Genomic DNA, 11,925 nt, shown 5'->3' on the forward strand with positions numbered 1-11,925 from the left:
ACAATAAATTGTAAGAACGTTGGGCAAGGGGCCGGGGATTCGACCCTGTGCCTCCATGGAATAAAACACCAAGAATACCACTGTACTACACATCGATTATCAGATAAAATATTATTTTTTAAAAGCAGGCCTTAAAATTTGGAGGCTTAAAGCCAGGACTTTAGTTTCCTATACTGTTGGACCGGCCGTGGTCTTAGTGATTCAGGTTCTTACACCCTTTTTTTCATAAGAATAAATCACAATTAATTTTTTAAAATATTTAAATAAAAAGAAGGCTTAAACTTTTATTTGAAGTTTCATACAAGCTATCTATAAATAAACACGTATTACATTAACAGACTGCAATTTTGAATATATCTAATAATGTAAGAAGAAACGTATGGCATTTGTATATTTAAGGTTAAGGTAATGCCAACGACTTGGAACATCTGGTCTTTTACATCATACACATGGATATATCGAAATTGACCCGAGATGAAACTATATATAATAGCATTGCATTGATGCCACCACTACATTCATTCATTATCATCTCTACTCAATCACCCGCCACAACAAAACATGTTCATCCCCGTCGGAAAAGTACTCCTCCTGACTTTTACATTAATATATTTATTAATCAACGTTACCGATATCACCTTAGCTCAACCAGATTTAGAGCCTACGGTTGTGGAGACAATGGTAATTACACCACAAACAGTCCATACCAAAGAAACCTCAAAACCACCTTATCCAGCCTCCACACCACCAACTCCGGCTTCGGTTTCTTCAACCTCTCCATCAGCCAGGATGGCGACAGGGTCAACTCCGCCGCCCTTTGCCAAGGCGACATGGAGCCGGAGTTGTGCATGAGCTGTCTAAATGACTCCACCATCATGTTGCCAAAAGTCTGTCCTAACCAAAAGGAGGCCGTAGGATACTATGGAAGGTGTTTGTTGAAATACTCCAACGCGGATGTTTTAGGGAATATTAACATGGAGGGTACTGCGATTTTGGTGAACGTGAATAGCGCGTTGGACAGGGATCGGTTCGTGGGGGCTCTCTACGTGTTGATGAACAAGTTGAAAATAGATGCGGCTGCTGGCAACTCATTATTGAAGTATGCCACGGGGAACACGTCGACAGGGTCGGATTTCATGACGCTTTATGGCTTGTGCAGTGTACTCCTGACTTGTCTGAGGTGCAGTGTCGCGAGAGCGTGGAGAACGCATATGATAAGTATGTGAGTAGTGGGCCTAGTAGGAAAATCGGGGGGGGGGGACTTGTTTTCTACCGATGTGTAGATATAGTTACGACATTCACCGATTTTATAACGGTAGTACTTTAGTTACCCCCACACCACCACCGCCAATGTTGCAGCCAACTCCGCCACCAGCACTATCAGGTATGAAATATATTGGATATTAGGTGTGTCTATTTGTACCCTTCTTTACTTTGCTTAACATATACTCCCTTTGTGAGAAAGAAAATGATACGTTTAACAACACCTATTATATTTTGATTTATCAATGATGGTATAAGTTAACTATTTTTTTTTGTTTTATATATAAAAATATATTATTAGAAAAATTATCATGGATGTTATTTTAGTAGCCCGAGTTAGTATGGACGATATGAGGCAAAAAGTTCCCGCTATCCTAATCCCCTTAATGAGAAGCGACTAATGGAGGTTGTTAATTTGTTTGTAAGTAATGTTACGAATTAATACCAAGAACAACGAAATTGAAACGATCAAATCGATCATTATTATGAACGATTAGGAATTGAAACAACTTACAAAGGAAATTGAGAATCAAATCATTAAACAATACATTCAAATCTATCAATAGTTATAAGCCCTAATTCCCAATTAAGTGGTTAATAAGAAGCTAACAACCTATCTTTCAACTTGTCAAAAATAGTCCATGTAGTTCCAGCAAATTGACATATACTTAATGAAAGTATTTCGAACACTTGAACAAACTTTAGAAAATGGCAGATTCACCCCTGAACTATTGTTGACTTGAACTATTTGGACTTTGTTATTAACTGGTAGTGATGCATTTAATTCAATCAATGTTTAGCATATTACTTAATATTTCTTCTCCTGTCTTTATATTTAATATTGCCATGTGTAAATTGAAATTTTTTTTTTTGGCAAACGTGGGCTTTTTACATACTTTATATTAACAATAAAACACAAATATATTTGAAAACACTTTTCTTTTCTTGTAGGTAAAAGTTCGAATGTGCCAAGATCAGTGATAATAGCAACTGTTACTGTAACACCCCGCCCCGATCTAGGGCTGGCGTGTCACTTTTACAGTAGGTCAGAATTCAATGCAGCATTTTCATTTATGATAAAACATTACATTTTTAAAAGAAATACAAAAATTGAGCATAAATATCATTTAATCATTCTTTTTATATAACTCTTGATCCTTAAGTTTTTCTCTTGAGCCCTCGATCAGATCCTTCCAAAAAGCCTTGTTACCTGACACACATATAAACGAAATATGCACGCCTGAGTAAAATTTACTCAATGGGACAACAACTATAACCATAATATAATATCTTAACAATATCTAAACTGCAAACAATATTTATACAAATTCCATTAGCCACCTTCAATAGTTCATATTCAGTAGTTCACATTCAGTAGGTTAGTCAAATTCAGTAGTTCACATAACACTTTCAGTAGGTCAGTCAAATTCAGTAGGTCACCTTTCGGTGCAGTAGTTCAATAGGTTCACCTTTCGGTGCAGTAGTTCAGTATGTTCACCTTTCGGTGTGATAGTTCAATGGGTCAGTAGATCAATAAGTCAATAGTTCAATATAAATGCTTAATAATATAACTATATATATAACAATAACAATGTATTCAAGTAAGCAATTCAATAACGAAATTAGATCTCCGTTTACAAAGTAGACGGAACCTAAATTCGTACACATAAATTGTTGAGAGGTCCAAACCTGAATGGCAAATAACAATAGACGAAATAAAGAATCCTTGAGTGAGAAGTAAACGTTGTGATATAAGCCTATAATATTATCGAAATAAAGAGCTTAATTCCCTTTCTTTTTTTTTTAATAATCTCATCATTAAACATAAAAAATCACTAAATTCATATATGCCTATTTAATAAAAATTGTGTTATTACTTTGTTGTAAGTATATAAACAAAATGATAGTTCAATCCTAAACCCACAACTCGGAGTAATTTAAACAAAACATTAAAATAATTAACTATTAAATATACTATTCTTTATAAAAATAGATCCATAATTTCTTTTACCAAGATACACTTACCCAAGGGATGAATGGCTTAAATTGGAATATAATAAACACTAATTGATTTAATCGGTTGGTTCGTGTCACATCCTGACTCAGGGCCAGGGTGTGACGTCCCGGGTTGGTATCCGGTTTTGAAAATACATCAGAGTTGCGGGTTATTAGCGGAAGTCTTATAATATTCATTTATAAAATGTTGGGTCAGAATACCCGTTGAATAATTTAAATACATATCTTTTAAAAATATTATTCTTTATAATATTCTGAATAAAATATCCGAGCCATTAGATCACCTCTAATGACTATGTCACCAATCTTCTATCAGTCTTGCCTGTCAGTTCTATTCTTTACAGTTCCCTGAAATGTGGGGGAAAAATACGTCAGCATATAGCCGGTGAATGACGTTGACTCAATAATACCATTGTGTAAACAATAACAATACCTTTGTGACAATACTCATTAGGCACCCAACTCAATTGGGTTACAATTACCCTAAGTACATGTACAATTAATCATATACACAATATCATTTCTCTGATCAGTCTCGTAGACTACCAGAGGCATGTTTGATGATATGCATGGCCTCAGGGAAATCCGAGTCACCATGTATGTATGGATCCAGACACATGTATACTCTTAATTTGAGTATGCCCGTTTATCATTATTGTAGCACAAAGTTTTAAGGATTCGTAAATCCTATGTAAACAGTTCAGACTCTAAAAGAGTTGTAAAAGTTTAGAGTGTATTCACCTTTTATGATTGTAATCAGTTTCTGATACTGATTCCTGTATATTGATCAGTTTCGGTTACTGACCCCTATTTGTAAATCAGTTTCTGTTACTGATTCCTGTTTCTGTTTTCAGCTTTCAGATTGATTGATTGGCTGTTATCTCGGACCTATAGTACGAGTATAACATTTGTATAAATATCTAGATCAACGATCTAGCTTTAGACCCCGTAGTCTGTTTTGTATAGCTGTAACCTTGATTATTTATTTGTTTGTATAAAACATGTGGACCTTTAGTCCCTTTGTTTATTTATTAATTATATATCAGGTTTCTTTTTCAGGAAGAAACATTTATACCTGGTTTCTTCTTCAAGAAGAAACATTATTTTAATTATAACCTGTGTGAATGAATAGTATCTTTCTTAATCATTAAGAAATACTATTTAACTATAACCCTTTCTTATGAAAAGTTATATTATGCTTATCAGTAATCAAGGTTTGGGTTATACCCCCGACTATGGTCTAAGCGATTATAATAATAAAATAATATTTAAACAGAACCCCTACCTCGTACGGGTATTCGGAGTTAGTTATCTACAGCTGATCGAACGGTACTTTTATTCTATATCGCGTACTACACCATAAATCGTCAGAGCTTCGGAGCTTGGCACGTTCCACAAGGTTGGCACGCAAACCGTGGCTAGTGTGTGTGAGAAAGTGTGTGAAATATGTGTTGAGGTGTGAGATGGGAATGTGCCGTGAGCTTCCCCTTTTATAGCCAAAATTGGGTACCATCGCGTAGCGCGATGGTCCCTTGCATTATGGCATCGCGTAGCGCGACGCCACAATCGTTGAGATGATGCCACGTGTTGACACGTGACTGGACACGTGGTACTGGTTGCTTAATGGGGTCATCGCGTAGCGCGATGCCCTTGATCCTTGGTCATCGCGTAGCGGGAAGAGCATCGCGTAGCGTGATGATGTTGTTCCTGGGCTCATCGCGTAGCGCGATGGGTTCCAGAATTTAGATTTTTATTTTTAGTCCCTCGTCTTTGATAACTTACTATTTCTTGAACATACTTCTATCTTCCAAAAATACTAAAGCGGCCCTTATGCGGCTCGCCAAGTGCGCCATCAAAACGCCACATTACGCCCATCGCTCGAGTCCGTGCGCGTGCGCGTCGGGTGCTTCGCACCCTCCACTAGGACTATGGAGAGTGGTTAGCCACATTAAAACATTTCTATGAAAACTTGCTTCATTATAAAGAGCTTCCATTTCTTTGTTTGTTTCCATGTGGTATTGTTTTTCTTATTTTCTTAAGATAAGATGCCTTTATTTTCTTATCTTATTTTCCCTTATTATCTTAACATAAGAATGCTTTGTTTTTCTTTATCTCATTTTTCCCCTTACTTATCTTTGAGATTATTTTTAATCCTTCAGCTTTCAAAGTTGGCAATTTTAACCCAAAATAAATATCGGTTTTTCCTAGATGTTACAGTTCGTCGGATAACAATCGTCATATAAATAAAACCTAGTTTTAATAATGAAATTTATGAAGGGCTTTAAATTATTCATAAAAGAAAATAACCCAAAAGAAAATATTTATAATAATAATAAAAGAATATGTATTAGTTGAACATGTTATCCTCTTCAGAAAAAAAAAACACAGTAGCTCGGATAACTTAAATTCCAGTTTGTAAGCCTTGAGCCGGCCTCAACTTTAGTTCTAAATTCGATTCGGATAATTACAATTAGCAATAAAGACATTAGCGCTTTTATTATGTACGCGAAAATGAGCAGAATCATATAATAATTACCTCGAAAGGTGCCCGAACGGATGGCCTGCAGAGCTTGGCCGGAGAATGAGCGGCGGCGGATAAAATCGAGAGCAGAAGACGATTGAGTGAGGGTATAGGGAGCGGCGGTTGTGGCGTGTTTAGAACGAGCGGAAACTTCTGTTTATAAAGGGATTTAGCAACTTGTAATCGATATTTGGAAACTCCTAATAATATATATAAATATATATTTATTTATGTAGGTGATTTAGCTCCATAAAATGAAGGAACGACAGCTAGTTACGTGCGCATCATTCCCGATTTACGGTTGCGATACATTTGGCAAGTTCCCATGATTGATTCGATGGTAATTTTGTGCTAAAAATACTTTGTCGGAGATCACGGAATAATGAACGGAAAAATCCAACGAACATGAAAAGATGGCAGGGTACATGTTGTGATTAAAATGAATTTTCATATGGCACCCTTAACTTTTATAGACTTTACAAAAGAACTCTTCATTTTACCAATCATCCTTTCTTATACAAACTTAAACCCAAAGTACAAAATAATAATAACAATAATAAATATCAATCATTCCATATTACACTTACGAAATTAATATCTAATGAAAGACATTAAATTTTTAGGGTTAAAAAAAAATCGGGTTGTTACAGTTACTGTGACAGTTGGTGTCATAATAATTGTTTTAAATTTGTGTCTTATTAAAAATGAGGAAGAAGCAAAAGCCCACCCCACCGGCAAATATTGATGGTATGATTCATGCATTATTAATTAGCGACTAATAGAGTTATGCCACCATTAAAAACTACTCTCTCTTTCTTTCTTTCAAGCAGATGAAACCTCCGATATTGGGAACATTGAATCTTTGAAATACAACTTCGATGTAGTAAGAGCAGCAACAAATAATTTCTCTGAAAATAATAAGCTTGGACAAGGTGGATTTGGAGCTGTTTACAAGGTAGTAAACATATTGATTGCTAGAGTTATATGTCAAAACTAGAATTTGATGTTATATAGCTGATTGATATCCTGTATTTCATGTGGTATTTAGGGTATGCTTGAAGACGGATGTGAAATAGCAGTGAAAAGGCTAGCAAGAGATTCTGGGCAAGGTGACGTAGAATTCAAAAATGAGGTTTTGTTGGTTGCAAAACTTCAACATCGTAATTTGGTTAGATTGCTTGGTTTTAGCTTAAAAGGAAGTGAACGACTTCTCATTTATGAGTTCCTGCCAAATGCAAGTCTTGATCAATTTATATTTGGTAAGTTCTTACGAATGAATATCCTTCAACACCACATTTACTTAGGCCTAAAATTTAGATCACAACCGGATATAATTGCAAGACTTATTGGTAATTTTATTAAAAAAATCACAAATACTTTCATAACATAAACAAAGTGGTTAAATTTTAATGGAATTGGTACCAGGTATATATCGAACACAAACTCAGACACGTTTGTTATTGATAAACTTCACAAACTCAATTGCTCATATTACAATCTTCTAAACCCCAAAGCACGGGTATTTATAATCTAACCTATCACGTTTAGGCTACAATTAGGATTGCTAAATAATAGGACATGATAATTATACTAACAATTAAATCTGAGCACATTTAATTGTTTATAGTTATCCACTCCTTAAATCATGTTATTTAGCCTTGCACGCCAAGTAACGCTCTTGACCCGAAATTCCCAACAAATTTAGCACATTTTTGAGGTAGGCTTTGTGATATTGTATATTGAACTGATACACATATACTTCTCAATCTTTCATTGGTGGTAGTAGATTCAACTAAGCGTACACTTCTTGTTGGGAAAAACGATACAAGATCATCAAAGGCATTGCAAAGGGACTCCTATATCTTCATGAGGACTCCCATCTAAAGATAATTTATCATGATATGAAAGCTAGTAATGTTTTGTTAGATAGCGAAATGAACCCTAAAATTGCAGATTTTGGCATGGTAAGTTTGTTTAATCCCGAAGACACTCAAGGTCAATCAAGTAGAATTGCTGGAACTTAGTAAGTATGCATATATGTTCATTTCAACCCACTAGACAATTAGACATGTGATCATTTTGGCTTTTTGCACTAAACTTATAAACCTTTGCACTGACCAAATGTTGACGTAGATTTATACTACTTTTACGTTGATTAGACTGAACCAATAACACATTTACACGTCATACTTGACGCAACACTTGCCACGATATGTGCTATTGGCGTAATCTTGAAACACATGACGTATATCGATTGAATGTAAAACAATTTGTAACGACCATTTGATTCTATTAAAGGTCAATGCCTATTTAAGTGATATGATTAGTCAAAATCAAAGTGTATATTCACATGATTTCGCTTGTTTTATTATTATTATTATTATTATTATTATTATTATTATCCAGTGCATTTGTTTGTGATCAATTTTCTCATGCAGTGGTTATATGGCACCAGAATATGCTATGCATGGTTAGTTTTCGGTAAAGTCAGATGTCTTTAATTTCGGGGTGTTGGTATTGGAGATGATAACAGGACAAAAGAACCAATATTTTCATAATAGGGAGAGTGCAGAATACCTTCTTGGCTTTGTATGTACCATTATAACTAGCTAGATCTTTTTTTCTTTTTAATGAAATTAGTATTCTTTAGGCTGTTTTTCTTTTTGTATTGCATTATCACTATTATGAAAACCAATGTTGAAAATCTTTTTATAGGCCTAGAAAAGCTGGCGAAATGGGACAACAGCAAATATGATAGACCCCACATTTTAAGGCAAGATCAGGCTCATTAGGCAACATCATTAGAAGCGTCCACATTGGATTATTATGTGTTCAAGAAAACGTTAGTGACAGACCAACAATGTCATCGGTTGTCCTAATGCTTGCTAGCAACTCTCTCTCACTTCCGGTACCATCAGAGCCTGCGTTTTTAATAAACAGTAACACTGGGCAGGAAGTCAGTTCCTCAGCATGGAGCACTCATTCAGAGAAACCTGAAATATCAAAAACAACATCATCCCAACGTTCTATAAATGATGTTTCGGTATCTGATATAATTCCTAGATGAGTTTAAGGTCGATCGCAATTGTCATATGCATGTTATACTTCTAAAATATTTACTCTATTTTATCATTAGACTAAGAAACTTATTAGGGCATTTATATGTTTGGATCATTTTATATGTTTGTGTAAGCTGTTGATTATATTCTTGAGACATTGGTAAAACATAAACCCTAACATGTTGATTCAATCATAAATAAGAAGTTAGACATCATACTAATAGAACTTACTTGTAGAAATCGAGATCATAGAGAAGGATGATGATGCCATGATGACTTCTGATTCGGTTCCATTATGATGTCACTGACTGATGTAGATCTTAGAGAGAAAGTTATTGGTGTGTGTTTTCAATTCTCTGTTATGTTATGTGACATCTAAGAAAAACCCTATATGGGTATGTCCATCAAATAACTCATATATCTTATGGGCCCAATTAGGTTATTTGACTAATTATAATATTTAAATGGTAATGAGGCCACATTATATGGCCTTTTCCAACATTCTCCCACTTGGCTGAATAACCATTTATGATGAGTAATTCATTAAATTAGTGGCCAAGTTAAACACTCATCAAGTTTTACTTTAAAACTGTAGTAGATAGTTGCAATCGTTCAAGTTACCATCAACTCGAGATCCTCAACAGTCATACTAAAGTCTCATCATAAAACATTTAAAACTTAGAATCAAATAACTAGAATAAACCCTTTAAGGTAATTAATTAATTTGCTTAAGTTTTGTCTATAGATCATAATGTGCACATAGCCTTTATTATAGACAAAACAAAGCGTTTGAGGAAATCATAATAATTCATACACACCATATGCTATTTTACAATGTCTCTACTTAAGCCCATCCGCGCTATAAGTTCTCGGAAATTTATGGGTGGGAGACTTTAAGTTATAGGATCCTGATAGCATATTTGTAGTGCTAATGTATTCGATACAAAGGTTATTTTCCTCTACTCGTTCACGTACGACTACTAACAAGTACTTTGCATCAAAACATAATGCAACGCCACTCGAACTTTTATTGTTCGAGAAACTAATGGCAACTGACTTATTAAAGTAAATATTCAATTATCATGATATGGAGTTAACAATTTTAAGTCAACTTATCAAATTTCCTAGCAACATTCCATGGCACGTTACATTGTACACTGCTACATATTCTGCTATCATTATGGAGATTGTTAACTGATACTTATGACTCCTCTATGGCATTGGTCTGCCTATTAGTATAAAGAGTTACCCTGAATTTAATTTCTTATCATCTTTGCATTCAACAAAGTAAGAATTATAATAGTCAGTTACTTCTAAATTATCAATTATTTGTATATCAAGCATCTTACATTCTTTATAGATATCACAATATTTTATTTATTGTCTTACAGTTATCTAGGCCAAAACTAGATTGATAACGGTCTAATATTCCAACAATAAATGTGATATCTAGACGAATACAAACTTTAGTATACATCACCCTTCTAACTACCAAACCATAAGGTATCTCATTTGCTTATTCTAAGCCTTTGTTTTCAGACATTTAAAATGAAAGGAAAACACCTCCATTAATTAGTGGAGCTACTAATGAAAAGCAACATTGCATGCTATGTCGTGCAAGAACACGATTAATGTAAGCCTTTTTGAGACAGACCTAATGCCTCATAAATACAATCTCGGTGTATTTTGATGTCTAATACGTAAGGGGCTTCTCGGAGATCTATCATGTCAAAATTATGTGAGAATGATCGCTTTGACCCATGCAATAAATCTAAGCTATTACTTGTCGGAAAGATAGCTTCCGTGTAAATGACAAGTATAGTAAAATTGCTCCCACTCATTTTAAGGTAGGCGAATTGATCAACTTGGTTTTCATAAAGCATTTTTTTTCTTTATAATTTTATCGAATTTTAAGTACCGTTGACGCGATATTTGTTTTAGCCCGTCTTTTGATTTCTTTAGCTTATAGACTAAATGTTCCTTACCTTTAGGATTAAATCCCTTAGGTTGAGTTATGAACACGTCTTTATGCAAGTCATCACTTAGGAAATAATTCTTGACATCCATCTAACGTAGCTTAAAGTCATAATTTGCTACTAATGTCATACAAATCCTCTAAGAATCCTTCTATAATACAGGTGAGAAAGTTTCCTGACAATACTCTCTTTTGGGCATAGCATTAACAATCAATCTTGCTTTATAATGTTCGACGTTTTCATTCAGGTCCAATTTGGTTTTGTAAACCCATTTACAACCTACAAGTTTCATACCCTCGGTTAATTTAACCAAGTCCCAAACGTCATTCTTACTCATGGAATCAAGCTCATCAATTATAGCTTTATTCTATTCACAAGATTGATCATTACTAATGGCTTCATTATAAGATGTTGGATCATTATACTTTCCTAAATCCAAAATCAGCTTCATTAAGGTAAGCTACATAAATATCAAAGTTAGTAGGCCCTTTAGACCTAGATGACCTCCTAAACTGATTTTCGGGTTAAGGGTTTTACGCTTGTGTGTTTGATGTGCCTTAACTCTCAGGAATATTTGAAGCATTATTTTATAAGGAAACATTAGGTGGTGCATTGTTATGTACAAGAGGTATAATAGGAGGTAAATTTAAAGAGTTCATCCCCCCTTCCTATTGCACTTCTTGGAAATCAAGGACTTCACTTTCATTGCTCCCACTAATCTTAGAGTTCTCCTGAAACTCAACATTACGAGTTTTCACTAAGCGAGTTGTATACGAAGGGTAATATAATTTAAATCCCTTTTAATGTTTGGGATATCCTATAGAGTAACAACTGATAGTAATCATGTCAAGCTCTCGTTGTAGAGTATTATAAAGTCTAGCTTTGAGAAGACAACCCCATACTTTCATATATCGTAAGCTTGGTTTACTGTCCAAATTTCGAAAGAGTTTTAGGGACACATTTAGAAGGAGCCCTATTAAATTATATGAGCAATTGTCTTTAAGGCCTCAATCCATAAAAAGTTAGGAAATTTTGAGTTTGCTAACATACTTCTTACCATATCGTCAAGGGTGCTATTTCTTCTCTCAGT

General features: G+C 34.6%; 1 pseudogene; it reads left to right on the forward strand.

Moving 5' to 3' along the window:
* The first annotated feature begins 561 nt into the window (after positions 1-561).
* LOC143612326 (cysteine-rich receptor-like protein kinase 44) lies at positions 562-8,867 on the forward strand (annotated as a pseudogene).
* The last annotated feature ends 3,058 nt before the right edge of the window (positions 8,868-11,925 follow it).

Source organism: Bidens hawaiensis, unplaced genomic scaffold (genome assembly GCF_021521415.1).
Source record: "Bidens hawaiensis isolate Kalapana, Puna unplaced genomic scaffold, B.hawaiensis_p1.1 tig00034308_1, whole genome shotgun sequence".
Lineage (NCBI taxonomy): Eukaryota > Viridiplantae > Streptophyta > Magnoliopsida > Asterales > Asteraceae > Bidens > Bidens hawaiensis.